We start from the raw sequence: 21,446 nt of genomic DNA on the forward strand, positions 1-21,446 counted from the left end.
CACAGCAGGGCACTGATGGACACACACGCCCCCTCCTTGGTGGTACGGGGACGCTTGCTCACTGCACTGGAGACCAAGGCTGGGAAAGCAGAAAATGCTCCCAGGTGGGGAACAGGAGTAGCCAGAGACTCGGGAGGTCAGCGACTGTAAAAGAGTCTAGACAAACCAGGCAACATCGCCTATATTTGCCTTAGCAGAGAGTATGTGGAAAGCAGACCAGAAGTCCACTGGATATTTTCATTATGGTGTATTTCTAAACTAATGTATGAGTTTTAAAAAATATGTAGATCTTATCCCATTTTTCTGTCTTTATAAAAGCCCAAGTTGAAGAACCCCTCTGGAAATTGCTTCTGATCAACCGCTGGTGCAGGAAGACCCTGACCTCAAGGTTAAAGCCCAGGATCTGAAGCTTTAGGGGGAGAAGAACCAGGTTAGTGGTCCTGCCCCCTTGATCTTCGTGCGCTGAGATCTTCAGGTGTTTCCTCTAGGTGTGAGATTCATTTGCACGTTCACACACTCTATCAGCTAAGGTCCAACCAGGGAAACAGAAAGCACCTCAGCGCTTACGTTCCCATGCGAGGGAACTCGATGAACAGTTAGGCAGTGAGTGGCGAGACCACCCCAAGACAGAGGAACAAAGGGAGGAGCCAGTAAGGGACCTGCCATACTCAGGGCTTCCCAGAGGGGACTGGAGACTCGGCAGAGAGGAAGTTGCTCCCGGACAAGCTGCCTGAAGCAGGGGGGCTGGGGTGAGGGGTGGGGAGGACACCTTTCTCCCACATTCCCATTGGCTGAACTCAGTGAGTCTGATTCCCTCCCATACAGGGCAGAGCAGGGAAAGTGAAGGAATGGGCCCAGAGCTCGCGCACATTGGATCATTTCATCCTGGAAGTAACCCCAAGAGTGACTATTATGATTTCCATATCACGAATGGAGAAACCAAGCCTCAGAGATGATAAAAAACCAGCACAGCCAACAGCACCATGAATGGTGGAGCTGAGACAGAAGCTTAGATCTTCCATCTGTCCCCCCACACTCTGCCCACTCTGTGGTCCTACAGTGGTGTGAAGGCAGGGCTGTCTGCTGAGCCGCATGGCACTTGCAAGCCACTGATGGTGGTGGTCCTTAACGTGCAGTCCATGCCTGGGCCAGGAGTCACAGTCAGGGCACCACATGGTGCTCTGGCGAGAGGGGAAGCTGCTGTGTGCCAGGACTGCCATCCAGGGAGGGGAACTCGTGGAAGGTCTTGCCCAACCTCCCCAGGCCCCCACGAAAGGGCTGTGTGTGCTCTTCAGAAGGTAGAGCAATGGGCCAGCATGTAGGGTGTGCCAGCTCATTATCGAGCCCTCCTTCTGCTCCCTGGAAGCCCAGCCTGGGTGGGCATTCTGTGTTTCTGATGTCAGATGGCTTGGTTCCATCTTTCACTGGGGCTGGTATTTGGTTGATCCTTCAGGCTCCCATTTGGCTCATAAAACACAAACATCTGCTGGGTTTCTGGTTGGCCTGTGGCAGACTTCAGAGTGAAGAGGGATGGAGAAAAGGTGAGGAGGAGAGAAGGGACCAGGGGAGGGAGGATGAGAGCAGCCTTTCTGGAGGAGTTCTTTAGCTACCAGGTGATGGAGAAGCTTTATCCAGCCAGAGCCATGGTCAGCCCCCAGGGACAGGAAAGGCAAAAGAGAAGATGAACTTTCATGGAATTTCGCTAGAAAGCCTGGGGTTGAGTCTGTGCAGGCTTTTCCTCCATTGCTTTGCTTCCTCCAACTGTTCCTTTTCTCACCAGTTGGCTATTATTTTCTAACGCATTTTGATAATTACTTTATCAATCAAGAAAGATAAACAAAAGCCTAAAAATATATCCAGGGGAATGGGTTCCTAGAGCCAACCAATCTTCAGTATTATGATTTTTAATTTTAACTTTTTTTTTTTAAGCGGAAGTGCTTGGGAAATCATTTAAAGGCTTGGTACCTCATTCATTTGTGTTTCCCTAGAAGATATTAGCCACCCTCTGCCCTCCTGGCACTGATCCAGAGGGCCAGAGAAATTAGTTAAGGAAATGCTATCCAAGCAAAATAAACACCCTAAAAAGATTCACTTTCAATTGTATCCTTATTAGAACAACAATTTGCCTTTGATTGGCTTATTAAATTAACAGAGTGTTGGGTTGAGGGAAAGCCACTTTTAAAAGGTAAAATGCAAGGAGTCTAGTCTATCTACATCATTGCAACTGTTAAGGAAGAAATAGTGTCAGTTACTGAATAAAACTCATCTTTCAGAAGCCAAAATGTTGTCTAGATGTGCCCTGTGACTGGACATAAACCCTATGGGGGGTGGGGCCTCAACTTCCGCCTTAATCCTAAATCCTTGACTTTGGAATGAAAAAGTCATTGGGGCCAAGCACCCTCGTGACCAATTGGAAAGGCTTGCATGGCCTGCCCCACCCCACCCACGCGCTCCCTGGTCTCCTTAACTCCTGCCCAGCCAGGAGGAGGCCTGGGTTTTCTCTCCCATGGAGAACACACAGGACTAACATCTTCAGTGATTACTCCCGACAGTCTTTAGCAGGTACCATAGGGATAGCAGACCTGAAGGAAACCATCCAATTTATAGCTGCTCACGTAAAAGCCATCAGGAGAATCACGAAATGATTCTCCATATGGTGCCCCGAAGCTTCCAAAAACTATACGAGAAAGGGGCTTGGAAGGAATTCTTTCCTCTTCGGAGACAAGAAGGGTCGAAGCCAAGCATCTGTGGCAAGCGAGGAAAGACACTGCTCCTCAACACCCACCCCCACATGTCCCCAGGGGTGGCCTGGAAGATTGTCTGTGAATCGGCCCCGCACCCGGGGTCACCGACGTCGGCTTGTTCGGCTTTTCCATTAACCAAGCTTGTGTTTTCTAGTGTAAATGAACTCTACAGTTACATTGTGTGGAAGCATCGGGACATGGTTTGCCAAATGGAAAAACATTTGGAGGTTGGGAAAAATATCTTGCACATAAATTACTGAAGGCACAGAGAATCTAAAAGAGGGATGAAATCAGAAGCCAAGGAAAAGCCGGGAAGGTGCCAAAATAAAAAACGGAGAGACAGAGAGAGGGAAAGCGATGTAATGATTTCTCTTAATGACCTGCCTTCAGACCAGAGAGGCGAGTTTCTAAGCCATGTTTGAGCCTCATAAAAGCCGTGTGCCTGCGTATCGGGAAATATCCTTTAAGTGGCAAGATCAAGCCCCCATTTTTCATCCTTTCTGAGTGGAGCTCTCCATTGATTATGTTAAGTGCTCACCACCGGTAAGAAACACAAAAAGCTTATTGTCTTTGACTGTGGCAAAGGCCAGTTACACACTTGTTAATTTCCTGATTTATGACACTGAGGAGATGAACTGAGGGCAAAGCTTCCTTCTGTCTTCCCCTCTCCCTGTCTCTGGCTCTCTCCACCTTTGTTTCTGTCTCTCTTTTGCTGTCTCTCTTTTGGTGGTGTGGTGGAAACTATTAAAACAGAGGCAGATCAGGAAGTTTGTGATAAAGAGAAGCCAGGCTCTCGTCTGACATACAATCTCTCTTGGCTTAACTAAACTTGCTCCTTCAAGGCCTGCCATCAACAGAGTTGGGCTCACGTTTCACCACTAAATCTGAGTCAACAATCTCTAATCTGGACACTGGGTTCGGAATCCAGGCTCAGGTTGCACTTGGAAGCTGACAGCCGGGACAGAGCAGAGAAAAATACGGCCTTTGTTTCGGGTTTGCTCGTCCCCGCTGAGCTGAGCTGAGGTCATGTGTCGTTTTCTGTCATCAACAAGATAAAAGTTTGCACCTCTCTGGCCCCGAAATGACTCTCCTGCCATTTATATTAAGGCCAAGAAGCTCTCTGCCCTGGGATCGGAGGGCCAAGTGTGTGGAGAGCTGGGGTTTGGAGTCCTTTTCATCTTTCTGACACATGATACCGTGACATAGGCAGCCCTTGCTGGGTTGCTATGCAGATATACAATTTCTGAAAAGTTACACCCGGAAAATGAAAACCCTGGGCTGGATTAGCATTTCACAAAGAACAGGGATAAAATGTGTAGCAGTTAGGCTAAAAAGCTAAAAAAAAAAAAAAAAAGTGAATTAAAGTTTCATGAAAACAAACTCTTTTTTTAAAGGATCAATACGTAGAAAAGTATCTTATTGCATTCCTGGCCTCTGGTCCTGAGCCCTAATCCAGCTACCGAACGTGAAGGGGATACTGTGAGGCGCACGGCCGAGCCCGGGAAGGGAGGTCTTGGTGTGGGCTGGGGGCTCCGGTGCTGGGAGGACGTGATCCAGAGGAGCCCTCCTGGGTGCTGTTGTTTTATGAAACTCTGCTTTCTCTGCCTATAATTGTTTTCATTTTTCTATGTTGTGATCATCTTTCCCTTTTGTTTAAATAAACCTAGAAAGAAAGGGAAAAGAATACCCCATGGTCCAAAGCTTGTGGCTAAATATGCTTCTGCACTGACCTTCCCTTTCTTGGTCAAGGTCAAAAGGCATGCCTTCCAGAGCTCATTCACTCCAACACCAGCCTTTCCTAAACAAAAAAATTTTTTTCAACTACTTCCAATACCAGAAATTATCTTACATGGGACATTTAAATGAAACATGAGTGAACTGTTGGCAGGAGAAGTAGGAGAGGAGAAATGAGGAGCAGTTTTTCCTTTTTCTCCCCAAACAGCTGAGGCTCCCTGAACCAGCCTTGTCCCTGCCACTGGGCAGGTAGTGGCCCCTCACTGCTGCTCAGATGTCCTGGAGGGGAGCAGGAAATGGGGTAGGGGGGTTCACAGACATAGAGGGTGTGGAGGAGATTTGAGGGACTCAGGGTCCCATAGTTAGGGAGTTGCAGCAGCCACGATCTACACATCCGACTCTGCCCTTTGACAATGAGTGTGCCCTGCGTGACAGATGTGTGAAGGGAATGCAAAGATGAATTAGCCCTGGTCCTTGCTCCCAGGCTGTTAAAAGGAAGCACACGAGTGGAAATAAGCACGGCAAAGAGCTTTGGAGTGAATCCCCTTGAGCGTTCCTATTTGTTGGATTACGAGGCCAGCAGGGTTTGCAGAGAAGAGTTCTCATTCAGGACAGGAATTGATGGGAGGTTAGGTGGAGAAGAAATGGGCAATTAACTTTTTCTATAACTCAGGGAGATGGGAACCACTTCTGTGCTCATCCACATGACTTCCAGGATTGATGCTCCAGCCACCCTCAAAGATGATGACATACATGAAAGTGTAAGATTTGGCCTCAAAATACTCGATTAAATGCTCTTGGGCTCACAAGATGCTTTCAGGCATCCATCCATCCATCCACAAGAGGGAAGCTGAAACGTGAGTGTGCTGGTGAGGCGAAGGCCAGATATCCGACCGCCCAGATGCAGCGGCAGGCTCTGCCCTTACTTAGCCTTTGTGTGTTCAGCTTCCTCATCTGTAAAATGGGAATAATCATAGTAATCACCTCCTAAGGGTTGTTATGAGGCATAAATAAAATAATGCAACCAAAGTGGCATTTAGAACACGTTGGATAAATGCCCATTAAGATTCATGGTGGGGTTCGTTCCAGTGGGGTTCATTCCCTCTCGGAGGGGGTCACATCTGCTGGTTTGGCCCAACCCTGCAGGTGAGGAATGGGTGAGGAAAGAGAGGGTGATCTCTTCCCAGAGGTCTAGAAGCAGACTGGAATGATGTCATCAGGCACGTGCCCGGTTGGCTGATTCAAATTCATACTGAGTTGTGACCTGAGTTGACACTGGTATTTCTGCAGCTGTGTTGCCATCAAAGAGCCCTGCACATGGGGGCTGAGGGCCCGAATCATGAGTTTCTTCCTTATCAGCTGAGTGACCTGAGCAGACCACTTTATCTTACTGGACTGTAACTTTCTCATCCAGAAATGAGGATCACACTGACTGTATAGCAGGCGGTTTATTAAAAATGGTCTGAGCCCATCTGAGTGACTGCCCTGTGTGGAGTCTGGCACTCGGGGACTTTCAACATTTTTGTCCATTTGTGTAGTCAGCTAGCTGACCCCGGATCCAGTGGTCCAGCCTCGAAGTGACGGTGAAGACTGGCTTTAGCCCCCTGCCCACTGGGCAGAGGGACACAGTCCTGTGTGGCCCCGGCAGTCCCATCCTGCTCTCACTTGACACCCCTTCCACCCACCAAACAAGAGCTGCAGGAGAAAACCCCGCTTACAGCTCCCTAAATCAGAATAAGGGAAATGGAAACCAGCCCCTGGTCCACATGCCCCCTTTCTTCCTGCCACAGGAAACCCGACACGAGACCAGGGTGCCTTTCTCCTCTCTTCTCTGAGCTGCTGGCCCAGGCCCCTTCCCATCTCCCTCAAACTGTCCCTATGGAAACAGTGACAGTTGTGTTTTTAGTGATGTTCAAAACCAGGCATCAAGAGAAGTAGATTGTTTTTTCCTCTCTGAACACAATGTAGAGGTCAAAGGTGTCTCAATTGCAGGGTTTGGGTGCCAAGGCAGGGGCTCCCCAGGTGGCACAGTGATAAAGCATCTGCCTGCCAATGCAGGAGACGCAGGTTTGATCCCTAGGTCAGGAAGATCGCCTGCAGTAGGAAATGGCAGCCTGCTCCAGCATTCTTGCCTGGAGAATCCCGTGGACAGGGAGCCTGGCGCGTTACTGTCCATGGGGTCACAAACAGTCAACTCAGTCACAACATGACTGAGCAACTGAGCACCCTCCCCTCACCACACACACACACACACACACACACACACACACACACACACACACACACACTTACAAACAGTCAACTCAGTCACAACATGACTGAGCAACTGAGCACCCTCCCCTCACCACACACACACACACACACACACACACACACACACACACACACACACACACACACACACACACACACACACACACACACACACACACACACACACACACTTGACCTGAACTCTGCCTGAACCGCCAGGCATCCTGGGCCCTGGTAAGGTTATTTAGCACTGCACAGAGAGCGTGGCCACTGGAGCCCACTGCTGGATTCTGCCTCCATTTATGGACAGAAACCTCCTTCACTGTCATGCCTCAGGTTTTTCTGACCGTGAAATGGGGACGATGGTCATGCAACTGCCTCCCTCACAGGGTTGTCATGAGAATTTAATAGCGAACGTATGCAAAACTGGGGCCGCGCACAAAGGAAGCGCCTGAAGGTGGGAACCAGCCGAGGCTCCTCCTTTCACGGGAAGAACTCCACACACAAGGCAACGGCTCATTCCATCCACCAAGGCGAAGACAGAGAACAAGAGGCCGTTTCTGGGTGATGAAGACTAACTTTCCATCTATATATGTACCCGAGGGTCAAGGAATGATCTCTAAGGCTTTGGGGAGAACAGCGTGTAACCGGCCCCTTGCCTGGAGTCAGCGCAGAGCACGGAAGCCCGGGGCAGCCCTGAGACTTCTCCCTTGTGTATTGCGTCTTGCTTTTTTTTTTTTTTTTAATTAGTTGGAGGCTAATTACTTCACATGCGTCTTGCTTTTAAAAGCCGCCTGAAGATGCACTGGACTGGGGGTGCCACAGCTCCTCCTCCCTTGAGCCCCAGAAACAAAATGAAACTCCGAACGCAGCCTTCCCCTGTCTGTCTCATGGCGGCTCTGGTTTCTGGGGTTTCCCGTCCTCTTCTCCCGGTAGGCTGGTAGGAGAAAAGGGCCTCAACTCAGCCAGAGTTTTCTGTTGCAAGGATGGAGAATAGCTCTTCAAGGATGCCGAGGTAGGAAGGCCAAGGTGCCCTCCCTTGAGGAGCCCGGATGACGTGGGAAGAACAGGTGAGAAGAGGCTTCGGCGCGTTTAAACAAGAGCCGTGGGAGCCAGAGGGAGAAACAACCAGCTGCCCCTCAGAGAAGCAGGCCTTCCATGCAGAGGTGGCACATCGGCTGAGCTTTGAAGTGGTTGCCTTGTTCATTGTGGTTACAGATGATGGTAAGAAGGAGGGCTTTCCACATGCGGGGCCTAGGAGGTACGAGGCAGCTAAGCCGGGATCCGCTTCCTCAAGGACTTCACAGACTCGTAAAGGCATGGCCAGGTGAGCGACTGGACAAGCTGGGTGTGCTATGCACTGGACGGAGGTGGGCTTGGAGGGGCCCCAGCCCAGCGGGGAGGCGAGGAAGTGGGCCCTGCAGACTCCTCATGAAAGCGTCCCCAGGGTAGTTGTCAAGTGTTGAAGGGCTACAGATACTGCCCTGGGAAGACAGGGACAGACATTCAAGGCCAAGGCAGCTCCTTGTGCAAAGACACAGGAGTGGGAGAGAGAGCAGGGGGGTCAGGAAACAGTTCCTAATTCCGCAGATGGCGTGCAGGTGAGGCTGAGGGCAGGGAGCCGATGGGGCTGGAAAGGCCGGCAGGGGACAAAGCAGGGAGGGTTTTGGATGACACCCCATAGGCCACAGGGAACTGCTGAAGAGCTGTAAGCAGAGTGGACACATCCCCGGGAAGGACCCTGTGGACGTTTGTCAAGGAAGCTGAGGCTAAGCTCAGGAGTAGAGGAGGAGCCGGAGAGGGCAGGGAGCAGGTGCGGATCTCGAGTGCCTTTGCCCCTGGGCCCCAGCCCTGGCCTTTGGCATCTACAGGTCTGCTTGCAGCTTCCAGTGTCAAGGGAGCGTCTGCAACACGAGGTGGCTTTGGACAGCTGTGAATCCAGGCTCCAGGTGTACATTCACATAAACCCTGGGAACTTACAGAGAGGTCCTGCTGAGACCAAGAAGTGGTCCATCTTTTCCACAACCCCCTCTTCCCACCACGTGTAAGCCACCCTGCGCAGGGGCGCTGAGCTCTGGTCTCTCCTGGGCCACCCTCGGCATCACATATGGGCATGTTCAGTGGGCCTTTGCTAACCAACAGGGGATTCACTGCCCAATTTCTCTGAAAGCAGAGTGGCCTCAGCACATCCACACACCCAACAAGCCATGGAGTGGGGTAACCATGAACACTCAACTCTCTGGCTTAGTTTTAAATGAGGGCCACTTTAGAACGACAAACTGAATCACTACCAGGAACTTACAAAACTGCATTACTGCACCACAAAATGACAGTCCATGAAGATGTCAACAGTTTTTCTGCAGATTGGATGTGCAACCTGGGTTCTGGGGGCCAAACCCCTGGGTTTGAATCCCATTCTGTCACTCACTGGCCACATGATCTGGGGCGACTACTAAATGCACTGAGCTTTTAGATCCTCATATGCAATTAAAAAAAGGGGAGAAATACTATGACCTTCTGTGAGTCAATGAGGCTAATAATGTACTCAACACATGTTCATAAATGTTGGCATAATTATTTCTATTTCTGTGTATACACTTTTGATAGCCCAAGAGGATTCTGTATTTCAGGGAACACTGAGATTAAGAGAAGGAAGAGAAAGAGGAAAAGGTGTGCTGTCTGATGAGACACCACGGAATCTTTTCTTGTTGAAACAAAGGGAGCTTTTGTTTCCTGAAGGGTCAACATGTTTGCTGGACAATCTTGGACTACAGACAAAAGCAGAATCAGTATCCTGGGTGATGGTGTCTACAGCCAAGTGCAGATAAATAATGCTATCAGAGACTGCACCAGACCGCCCCAGCCGGGTGCCCGCCCCTGTATGAACTCGGCTGGGGCTGAGGGGTTCCCATGGAGTCAGAACCATATCCTCACACTTGGAGCCTCCAAGATCCCTCAGGCTCCACAAGACAGAGAAACTAGGTTGTCAGAATCCACCCTAAGGATGGTTATTTAGAGAAGACTGCTGATGGTGCCTAAGTTTTTTCAATGAACATTTGTTTTTTGACAAGTGAAACCAACTCAGTGTGGAGCCTGGGCAGGTCAATTCACTTTTCTTAGGCTTCAGTTTGTTTATTTTTATATATGTAAAACAAGAGGATTGGGGTAGATCTACACTGACTAGAACTAGGTATTCATGTACTTTCCATCTTAGAAACTTTCTGATGTTTAATTCAGGTACCAAAGCAAACCAGATTGACTCTTCCTGTTCACGAAGCACTCCTGACCTACAGGTGAACTGATGTACTGATGGGAGCGGAGTCCACTGGGGAGTTTTGCTTCTAGCGCATGGCGCTTCCTGAGCCTTAGAACCAAACCCTTGGAGCCAAAAGAATCAGGACTTGGAGAGACTTTGGGAAGGGACACCCCAGTCTACAGGCCCAAGAGCTCACTCCACATGTGCTGTGTGTTGTCAGTGATGGACACAGTGGGAAATCAGACCCTCAAACAGACCAGGTGGGCTCTTGTTTGCAGAGATGCAGGTTGGGAAGGGCCAGCTTCACTCCTTCTATTTTGACACCGTTTAAAACTGACTTTATGTAAAAAAAAAAAAAAAAAAAAAATTTCCCCTGGGGGAAAGACACGAACACCTTCTGTAACAAGGAAAATAACAACAATAGTCATAATAATGAGAAAAGCAAAATAAGCACATGTAAGTGCATTTTTCTTTCTTAGAGGTTTATTTTTGTTTGATGAATCGGACACTGGGTCAGGGAGCGAGGAGAACGTTGGGGGCCCCCCGCAGGGAAAGGGGTGCCCAGAGGTGGGGCTGCTGCGTCCTGCGTGGGCGGGTTTGGTGTTGGGGTCAGTTGGTTGGTTTAATCGGTGGCTGGAAGTTTCCTTTTGTTCACTTTTATAAATCTCTCCCTGGGCTTGCGAGCTTCCCCTCCCTCCCGCCCCCTTCCCCTGCCCCCTCCCCCCAATTTCATTTTTAAAAAGCTCGCTCGTCAGGTGTGTCCCCCGAAGCTCTCACAGCTCTAATAAATAAGGAGCACCTGTAAGACAGTAGCTTGACTTGTTAAGTGACTCTGTACAAAGGAGGATATAGAAATACAGTATGTACACCGCATCCACGGCCCCGTGGTGCTTCAGGGCCAGCGTGACACCATCCTGGCCTCGCCCGCCCGCCCCCTCCTGCTGCCAGCTCAGCGGCCTGTGGGCGGGGGCACCTGGACCCCTCCAGAGGGAACAATTGCTTTATTGGAGTTAGTAAACAGATACACTGAATCACAAGGTGATTTGATTTTTTTTTCTTTTTTCTTTAGTTTTCTTCTTTTTTTGGATTTTTTTTCTTATTTTTTCTTTTTTTTCTGTACTCATCAGAATGGGATACTCCACAACTGTCTCACCAACTCAGTGCCAGTACACATGCTCTAGAGGACTTCTGGACTCCCAGCTAACAACTGTACAAGTGCACACAAGAAAATCTACCCTGTTATCCTCCACCCACTGATTGAGGATCGAATTGCACATTTCTCTTAACCATGACAGGAGAAAGCAAACAGTGAAACAGAATCATGGGTGAGCTTTCTCACTTTCCCTCCTGTTTTCATTGGTTTGTCCATACCATTCTAATTATCATGAAAGGGCTCTGCGTATAGGGAGATTGCTTCACTGACTTCCTGGATCACCGAAAACCATCAGGGTTGAAATTTCATCCAAGTCTTTCGTGACGCCCAGCAAATATTCCCCCTCGGATTATTTTACACCTTCAGGGCATTTTGGTCTTCAGTTCAACACTCTTGCTCTGTTCCCAAATGGGGCGCTATTTAGGGGAATTTAAAGAGAAAGCTGAGAAGAATAAACATTTACCGAGTTCTCTTGGCATTCAGTCTCTGAAAAACCACAGTATAAACTATTCATGCTGCTTCTTACATCTGTCAAATCGAAAATTAAAAGCCATAAAAGTGTAACACTGAAAATATGGCATTAAAAAGGATAAAGGTGGCCTTTGTAAAAATAACAAGAAAAGTATATTAGCCAATAAAATATTCTAACTCTTCATTTAAAAGTGCATCCTGGGCAGGACAGAGATGAATCTGGAAGCGTTGGGACTCCAGTACGATCCCTCTCCGCCGTCAAAACGTGAACAGTATAGGTCCAAAACCGTACAATGCAAATCACAACTCTTCGTGTAGCAGCAAAACCACAGCAGTTTTTAAAAAGATTAAAAAAAGATTTTTGTTTTCAAATCCGGATCGTCTTCCAGCCTCACCCTCTGAGCCTTGGAAGATGGGGCAGGGAGAATACCTACATTGGTCCTTGTGGCTTGTTGGTGTTTTGTTGGTTTTTTTTTTTTTTTTAAACCAGGGGCAAAATCCCTAAGTTCCTCTGGGGAGAAGCAGAGATGGTGGCGGCAGGAAGGCTGGGCCCGCTTGGTGGGTCCAAGACGTGCTGGCTTCTCTGGGCTAGAGGCCACTGAGGGAGAGCTGCTTCCTCTGAGATGCTTAATGACAGGAAGCGGCTTTATTTGCTTGAGTTTTAGCCAGAGGGGGTGGTGAGCGGACCAGCTGGTGTCATTGGATGGCGAGATATGGTTTGCTCTGCGCCCTCTCTCCACGCAAGGTACCCTGTGAGTGCGCGTTCCTAGAAATAGAGGAGAAGGGGTTTGTTAGAATCCACTGGACCAAACCGCCCCCCACCCCCAGGCTGGGGAGAACCCCGGCATTAGTCAGGGCAGCGCGCTCCCCAGCCGGCAGGTCAGCCTGGAGAAGGGGCCCCACAACGGGGTGGCACGGCCTGGTTTCCACACGACTTTCATTCACGGTTCTGCGCAGGGTCAGGCCTGCCAGCTTTGTGTGAGGAAATGAAACTCGAGTCGCTTTTTGGAATACCATAATGAGCATGGCGCACCACGCCCTCGCCCAAAGACCACAGCGGCATCCTTTGCAACCGGCAGCTTTCGCTCTCCACGTTAGTGCACCCCTAACTGGCAGGAGGTCTTTGGAGCTGCTCAAGGGCACCTCCAAAGACAGGCAGGGTCGTTAGGGGACCTGGGGCTGCAGACCGCACCCCCGTACCTCATGTAACAGCCCCGAGGTTTGCTGCAAAGGAGGAAGGCCATGAGATGAATGTTTTAGCATGTGAAAAATTCCTGAGACACCCAGACCTCTCTTTAGGGGTTTCCTCCAGGGACCACTGAGCTGGAAGAAGTGTCTCTCTCTGTGGGTCAGGCCTGAAAGGTGAGCCGCTCACATCCCCTCACATCCAAACCAAGCACGGGGCTGGTCCCAGTGCAGCAGGTATGAACGGGACGGTCACCAGAAAAGTGAGGAACACCCATCCCAACTTCCACCACAGATGTCGGGCTCTGCCTCTCTATCCTTACTGGCTTATTTCATTTGCTACCAGTTTCTTGGCTTGAAATTCAACCTCCTGAAGCTACTCTGCCGTCACCCCTAGGAAGCAGCCATTTAGAAGTTGGCCAACCAAACTGTGAAGTCCCTGAGGTGTGGGGTGGTGTCTGTTTAACTCACGTCCCTACACCCAGGGACAAATGTGTTCAGCTCAACACACATTTGTCAAATGAATGGGAGTCAAACAACTCTTGTCCCCCGTGTCCCCAAACAGTACTTTCTTCCCCTCTGCCCGTAAATGGGGATGTCAGAAATGTGAACGGGTAGAATTTGGCTAACATGACGTGGTAGCAGAGGGCTCGTAAACATCTTTACAACTGTTGAGATTATTCCTAGAACAATGAACAAATAATTTCAGGTGATAGAATGGAGAACTTGAAGGGACCCCAGAGATAATATACACAATTTCCTCATTTTATAGACGAAGAAATGGAGGCCACAAAGAGACCTGGAAACGTGCTCAGAGTATCTGCAGCATGAATTTAGCACAAGTGTGAAGAGGTCAAAATGCCCGCTGGGAGGACTACATCCAAGCTCGTGCTTTGAACCCTGCTATCCAAATCCTGGTGTTAATGGTAACCATAATAATGATCAGCCAAAAAACAAGACTTGAAAATCTGAATGTGCATGACAGGAAATGCCTGAGTTCCCCAAATCACATTAAATCACCAGATCCGTGTGCATTTAATATGTATATTAAATAACCAAAGTGAAAATGCAAAACACCACAAATATGCAATGGGAGTGGAATTACAAGGCCATGGAAACCTTTTCATTTGGCATGGTCAGATTTGGAAATGTGAATATTTATCTCAGAATAAAGAGCTCACTTTAATTTCTTTTCCTCTTCTTCCTTCTCTTTCATTCCTTCCTTTCTCTTTCTTTCTTGCTTTCTTTAAGACAGTGGTGAAAAGAGGTACCAAAATAAAAACACTAAGAGCCACCATCACATGAGAGATCACAAAGGACTGAGAAGAGAACTTGGAAACTGATCCAAATGGACAGAGCACAGCTTTTTCTGGGGAGGATTTATTTTTGTGTAAGAAGCACAGCAAGAAACTTGCTGTGAGGGGAGGAAAGCCATCCCTACCTCTGGGCTTGGGACCAAGAGTGACCAAATCTCACAGTCAGAGGGGACCTCTGAATCCTTTCTTTAAAAAGGAAAAAAAAAAAAAGGTGTTTAATGCTTTCTTCCAGTGACTGGGAAACACCACCATTTTGAATTACTCACTCAAGAATGCTACAACTGCTTTTTCAAGGATATAGCTTTTTTCTTTAATGTGAGTGTGACCGCCTCCAAAGGGGAATATGTCTCAAATAAGTCTCCTTATATTGAAATCGCCTTTGGACAAAGGCCAAACACGGACAGCAACAGCCTACTTGGAGAAAATCTCCAGGCTTTCATAAGGGACCAGGAAAACGGGATTATAATGAGAGCCATTCTGGAACCTTAACTATAGCGTTTGCCATCCCAAACACTATAATAATCATTATTATTCTCTGGTATCTATTATTGTCTGGTAAATAATATGTGTTTTCCCCCAAAGTTCTAAAGGGTGCAGCTGCACCGCACTCTATTTTTTGCAGCCCCACTCCTGCTGCTCGGAAAGCCTCCTCACACCAAGCTTATTTTAATGGCTAAAGGCAAAATCTGTACCATTTCCTTCCCTCTCCCCACACACGTGCCATATCTAGGACACCCACCCAGGCAGGATGGTGGTGTTGCCGAAGTGCGAGTTGCTCTCGCCGGATGATATTTGAGGAGGGGGTGAACTGAAGACCTCCTCCTCTGTCCTCCTGGCTCTGGCTGGTCAGGGCAGCCCCTCTGTTGGTGACAGGAATCAGTGAAAATGAAGAACCAAGCTTGGGAGTCACCTTCCTGAGAGCTATTGGCTGGCAAGGTGTGAAACTCAAGAGTGGGGAGGGAGTGAGCTTGGGGTTTTAGAAAGTGCTCGTGGCAGGCAGAGACATCGCATGGGACAATCTGTCCTCTCTGTCTAAATTTCCTGATCTAAGGGGAAAGTTCTACAATAAGTGAGACAGGGAAGTAGACTATAGTCCAGCACAAACCCTCTGCAGCCATGTGACCTTGATTCCTTAACCCCCTGGGCCTGGATTCTTCCTCTGTGAAATGCAGGCCTGGGTGAGATTTTCTATTACATCTTCCAACTCTCATATTCTGTGATTGTATTTATAGGATCTTTGGACCGAAGCCATCATCAAGTATGGAAGTACACACTGTAGAAGAAAGACTATTAACGTCTCTACCCTGAAGTCCTAAGGTTCAGAAAAAGTCTCCTATCTCTCTCTCTCTCTCTCTCTCACACACACACACACACACACACACACACTCCTCTCTTAAGGGAAGTGTCTCTTAATGCAAGCAGTTCTGTTTGTGCCTCATGTTTGGGTTTTCCTCTGAACTCGGGGTTTGCTGAAGGCAGGACAGCCCAGGGCCCTGCCACATGGAATGTCTCACACACACACGCGCACAGCCCATCCCATGGACCATGCAGGCACCGTGTATGAAAACCGCTCCGCAGTGCACGATCTCCGGCAGGCACACACAGCCGGTGCCCTCAGGACTCCAGGCCCAGCTGCCCCTTTGGCCAGAGAAAGGCAGTGTCTCCTTCGTGGAGTCACAACTGTACACCAAGTGCACAGAGCCAGCCTCTGTCCACCAACACTTTCCCTTTTCACGAGGACAGCACTGCAAAGACCGAGTTACTTTTCCTTTATCACACGAGCACTTTCAGAGCACAATAGAAAACAAAAATAGGCCTGAGTGTTAATAACTTATCTTAATGTTGATGTTGTCAGCATACATCACTCTCACCTTTTCTTCTATGGCCTTTACAGCCTAACTATTGGCTCAGTGATAATAAATTCGTCTGCCAATCCAGGAGACTTGGGTTCAATTCCTGGGTTGGGAAGATCCCCTGGAGAAGGAAACGGCCACCCACTCCAGTATTCTTGCCTGGAGAATCCCCATAGACAGAGGAGCCTGGTGGGCTACAGTCCATGGGGTAGCAAAGAGTCCGACACAGCGTAGCGACTAAACAAGATAGATGCAGGTTGCATTTAAAAGGAAATTTTCTAATTTACACATTCCCAAATGTAAATGTGTAGCCACAGAAAATGTCTGTATTCCAATGAAAAATGTCTTACTCTGTATTTTCAAGATCCAAGATTCCACCTCTGTGAGGAAGCCTGCCTCCATTAATCTAGTCCATTTTCCCAAACTTTTATTCTTCTTTGATTCCTTAAATACCTTTGTCATTAGCATAATCAAAATCCCGGAGGTTTGTCCTGTCTTCTAGAATGCAAGTTCTCCAGGTCTGTCATATATATTCCCCAGAAACCAAAATCCCGTGGCATCAACCCTATGATGTGCAAGAGATGCCCACTGCCAGGCTGGCTTGTCTTTGTCCAGTTATCCCAGCCCTGCCATGATGCCACTCACTCGGGCACGTCGGCCCATCACTTATCACAGTTAAATACAGCTATTACGTGCTGGCTTCAGCCATGCTGTTTATCTGGGACAATAATGAGTCCCCAAGGACTGGACTGCTCTCAGGTAGCTGCAGCTATTCTGGGACGCTCACAAGGGGAGAGCCCCGTGGTCAATGAACAGAGCCGCCTGCACTGGCTGATAAGCCCGGGTGTGACGCCAGATCGTGGTCTCTGCACCAAGCCCATTCCGGACAGGGCTATAGCTTGGGAAGGTTTTGCCAAAAAATGGTTCCCTTTCTCCTCCATCCACCATTGCTTTGTGAAGAGTTCTGAAATGGCTTTTACAAGCTGGAAACTATTTTAATTTACAAAGTAGATGACATCTCTTTTCTTAGAGCTTGCTTGCTAATTGATGAAAGTAATTTAAAAACATCGCTTCTTGTTTCTAGCACGATTGCTTTGGGAAATAACCCATGATGAGAAGGCTGTGGGACAAACAGTAAGTTCCATCACTACTGAGATGCCTAGCCCACAGCTCTGATAAACTAAGGCTCATATTATCTAAAAGAAAAAAAAAATTAAACCAAACATAAGGCCTTGATTTTCTTTTTTAATGATTTTCCTCCTTTAGCAATATCTCTTATTTTACTCTTTAATCAACAAAAATTCCAACCATATAAGACCCTCAACTGGGAAAACTCCATCTTTAATTCTTTGTTTTACAAATTTAAGTTTTGCTTTTCTTTGTTTAGCTGGTTCCATGAGTCAAATGGGCAGAGAGACTTGTTTATTCACACAAGTGGCCACGGCTATCTCTTGCTGACCTCTAAAAGATCCTGGGGGACAAAGAACCCTGACCTGCAAAACCCCTCCTGTGTACTGCAAAAGCCTTTATCTTCTCCCTGGACAATGGATCTTCTTCAGCCACCTCAAGTCCTTTCTAAAACCTGAGAGTTTAAGCAAAACAAATTACCCTGTCTCTGGTCCTTTTCTAAAAACAGGCAGGGATTCATGACTAACTGCACACATTTTTACAAATGTGCTGGAGCAAGTGGCTACATCCATTCGTGAAAGAGAAAAATAAACAAAAAATTACATGATATAGCTAATGTTTTGTAAGAAATTTTGGAAGAAGAGCCTCGATCCCTATGCCCCTTGACTTTCAGGACCAAGCTCTTCCTGTTCAGTAGGGAAAGTTGCAGTGTTTTCAAAGAAAAGAGTCAAATTTTAAGAAGCACTTACTTTATGTCAAGTATCGCACCAGGCACTTTTATATATTTATTTCACTTGAAAACAAGTGTGTTTTATATACTGATTTATTGAAACAATAATGCTAATGAAGTATTTATCACTGTCCCCATTTTACAGATGAGGAAACTTTGCCAAGAACTTACTTGCTCAAGGTCACCAGCTCGAAAGGGGCAAATCTGAAGTCCAGCTCCTACAACCCCAAAGCCCACGCTCCCCTCGGAGTACTGCCCCCGAGTCCAGGTTTCATCTCTCCCCTTCCTCCCCCTGAGAAGCAGATGTCAAAGCTTGCAGGGGCCTTAGAGACAAGAACTCCAAGAAATTATTTGACAAGAAATAATAATTGCATTTTCATTCAAGTCCTATCCAATACACAAACTAGCTGATGTTGGCTCACGCGCCTTCCAAAAAATCTGCCTTGGACACAAAAGTAGATGTTTATTGTACTAAGACTGAGTTTGTTATTTATTTATATAATCTGAACATAGGCAGTCTAAGTTAGAAAAAAAAAGGAAAGAAAGAAAAGAAAAAAAAATGAGAGAAAAAGGCAGCTTTATGTGGCAAGTAGCTATTGTCTATGGATCAACAGACTTTAAGATTTTTAGGCTAGGTCTGAGAAAGAGGTCTGACACTTCATTTATTCTTCACAAGCAGCCCTTTAGCAGAAAGACAGACGGAGAAAGAGAGAGAGAAGGGCTTCATAGTTAAGGAAACTTCAAGTGAAAAACAAGAGCAAGCATACTGATTCCCGGCCGCCCCCTCCCCAACAGACAATGAGATGGAGTGTGTGGCTAGTAATTGCTTTTCTCTGGCCTTTCCAACCAGATACTCAGGTACAACCTATTTCCTCTCTGAAATCAGCTGCCCAGTGTGAGGAAGCAATGCCGTAGGTGGCAAAAATATGATTCTGGTCTTTGGCACCGGCTGTGTAAGCCTAGCAGCCCAGGTCGTATCCCGTGTCCCACTGAGGGGAAAGGCAGAGGGGGACTCAGGTTTTAATCCTGGCTGTGCCACTCTGTGACCGTGAGCATGTGCTCTGCGCGACCCAGGCTCTGCTTATAAAAGTGGAACCAGACATCTTAGAAGGATTTCTGGAGTAGTTTCCCTAACTTCCAAGGTTGGTAGCATGGAAGTGTTTCATGACCTCCCATGACACGTTGAGGGAAGAAGTTCTGGGCTGCAGGAATTACCCCAACAATTCTTACATAATGAGCACCTACTATATATAAGCCAGGAACCTCCTGGGCATTGTACTTCTGTTGTTTACACTGGAGCCCGATAACTCTATGAAGTGGGGCTTATTACCTTCATTTTTTTTTTTGTATATAAGACATGCTCAGTGGTTTTGCAGGGACAGCAAAGGGCAGCTAGGCTGCCAGTCAGTCCCCAGGACTGCCATTTACTGGCTAGTGACTCTGGGTAGGATATTTACCGTCTCTGTGCCTCAGTTTCTTCATCTATAAAATGCGTTTAATAACGAAACCCCAGAGGGTTGTTGTGGGCATATAACATCTGGAACACTGCTTACATCTAAAAAGGCCGCAGGAAATATTAGTTATTACAACTGTTTAATGAGAAAGACGTAGGCACAACACAGTTATAAAACTTGTCCAAACTCATAGCTGGTAATAAGCAACACAGTTTCAGAGCCAAGCAGACCTCACTCCAGCTCCGGCTCCTCTCCCAGGCATTGTAGCTTTTCTAGTAAGACAGGAACTCCCTTTCCTGGGTACCGCACACGCACCACACTCTACCTAGTTTCCTCATCTGTTCTTCCCAGCAATGTGATGAGCTAGGGACTTAGGCTCCAGGAGAGAAACCACTTCCTCAATCATCCACTCTGCTGGGATCTGAACACAGGCCGGCCCAACCTCAAGGCATAGGTGTGTACCCCTAAACCAGACACTACCTTCCTTCTCTACCGAGAGTCCTCTTCGCCACAAGGGAAAGTTTCGGAAGGCCTTTGGCCTGGGAAGTTAAAAAGATAAAAGGACATCTCCCACAGTCACCAAACTCTTTTAAAAGTACCTGCTGGCCCTGGGGGGATCTGACTCAGCTTCTGTGAAGATCTCTCCCGGTGTCCGACCTTGAGCAAGCCACCCAAGCCTGTGGCTGCTCTGCAGTCCAAAGACAAGAGATTTGGGCCTCACTACGGCCACTGTCCAGGCTCGGCGTCCATCCAGGGACGTCCCCTGTTGGTGAGCCTCTGCCTTCCTTGAGCACCCAAGAGGTGACTGACAGCCTGCACCAGGCCCTGCCCCAGCCGTGGGCGGGGGTGGGGGTGGTCAGAAGGGTGGAGCCCTATTTCCATGACAATCTGGGGCCCTGGCTAGTATCCCCCTTGCCTGAACTTCGGAAGTTCTGTCATCTTGAGGTCTCCTTCTGCTGTGTGCCATGAAGCCTTTTAGGCCTACTCTGAGCTCAAAGTAAGGAGTCCATCCTCCCTGCGCATTGCCACGAAGGCTCTTCACGCTTAAAACGTGGATGTGGCAGTGCTCACCCCCCAATGCTGCAGCAAGAACGTCCCGCCATGTTCAGAATCCACTGCTGATAATCAGCCTGTCATCAGAATGCAGGGATCGGCTTCAGCGATGCCAGTCTCTCTTGCTTCCTTTCAGTCTGCGAACAGCTGCTAAAGGAATTTCCCTCAAGCACAGACCTCCAGCCATTCCTGACGTGGCCTGATTCAGAGTACAAGCTCCACGACCCCCTGCTCCACCACCCACCTGCCCTCCTCCGGCCTCCTCCCTCGCCCTCTCTGCAGCCAAGCCCTCTGCTCCAGCCGGGTGAAGGGGACAGCCCTCCCTCATGTGGCTTCTCTTCTCTTCACCTGCGGCTTTTGACAGCCTACTGCCTCCCCTATTCCCCCATTCCCGACTGCCAGTTCACGGCCCTTCTGGGTTTTAGAACCTAACCCCAAATTCACCTGCTGTATGGAATGGTAACTCCATTAACTACGCCTTTCCTGACCCTCTCTTCTCATTCCCGTGCCCATCCTGCCAGTCCCGAGCTGGGTACTAGTTATGACAAAGTGTGAACTGCCCAGGTCCCTGCTCTTGTCAGAGCCCGCTGTCTCCAGTATCACATCCATTTGCAGGTTCTGCATGAGGCTTGTAACAGTGACCTTGATTATTTCTTGTCTCTGTCAGATCACTGGCTCCTCAAAACAAGTCAAAGACTCCTGCCACTCCCTCTCCCACTTTTTGGCTTTTCTCTTTCTCCCCTCCCTGTCTTCCTACCTCCCTCCCTCCCTCCCTGCTTCCCTCCCTCCCTCCCTGCCTCCCTCCCTCCATCCTTCTTTCCTTCCTTCCTTTTTTTTTTTTTTTCTTCCTTCTAACTCTTAATAACAGTGTCTCCTGCATGGAGTCAGTATTCAAGACAGTTGGTTGAAAACAGATAAGTTTTACCCTCTAGGGAAATAAATGAAGACTAACTTTGAACCATAATGAGTAAAAGGGTACTGCCTCCCTTTGTTCGGATATGATTGAGTTTATTAACTTTTGTGGATTGTGGTATATTAATTAAGTAAAAATTAAGCATTCCAAATATAGGATCTTTAAAAAGTTATTATTCTGTGCATCACACACACACACACACA

The 21,446-nt window shown here is 48.1% G+C and overlaps 1 protein-coding gene across 3 annotated transcripts in view; it reads right to left on the reverse strand.

The window, feature by feature from the left end:
• Positions 1 to 10,448: 10,448 nt before the first annotated feature.
• LOC122685190 (sine oculis binding protein homolog) overlaps positions 10,449 to 21,446 on the reverse strand; it is a 165,275-nt gene continuing 154,277 nt past the window's right edge. For all 3 annotated transcript variants that reach the window (XM_043889760.1, XM_043889759.1, XM_043889761.1), the window contains one exon: positions 10,449 to 12,377. The gene's annotated coding sequence lies outside the window, so the exon portion shown is untranslated. The remainder of the gene's footprint in view (positions 12,378 to 21,446) is intronic.

This window comes from Cervus elaphus, chromosome 28, assembly GCF_910594005.1.
Source record: "Cervus elaphus chromosome 28, mCerEla1.1, whole genome shotgun sequence".
Taxonomy (NCBI): domain Eukaryota; kingdom Metazoa; phylum Chordata; class Mammalia; order Artiodactyla; family Cervidae; genus Cervus; species Cervus elaphus.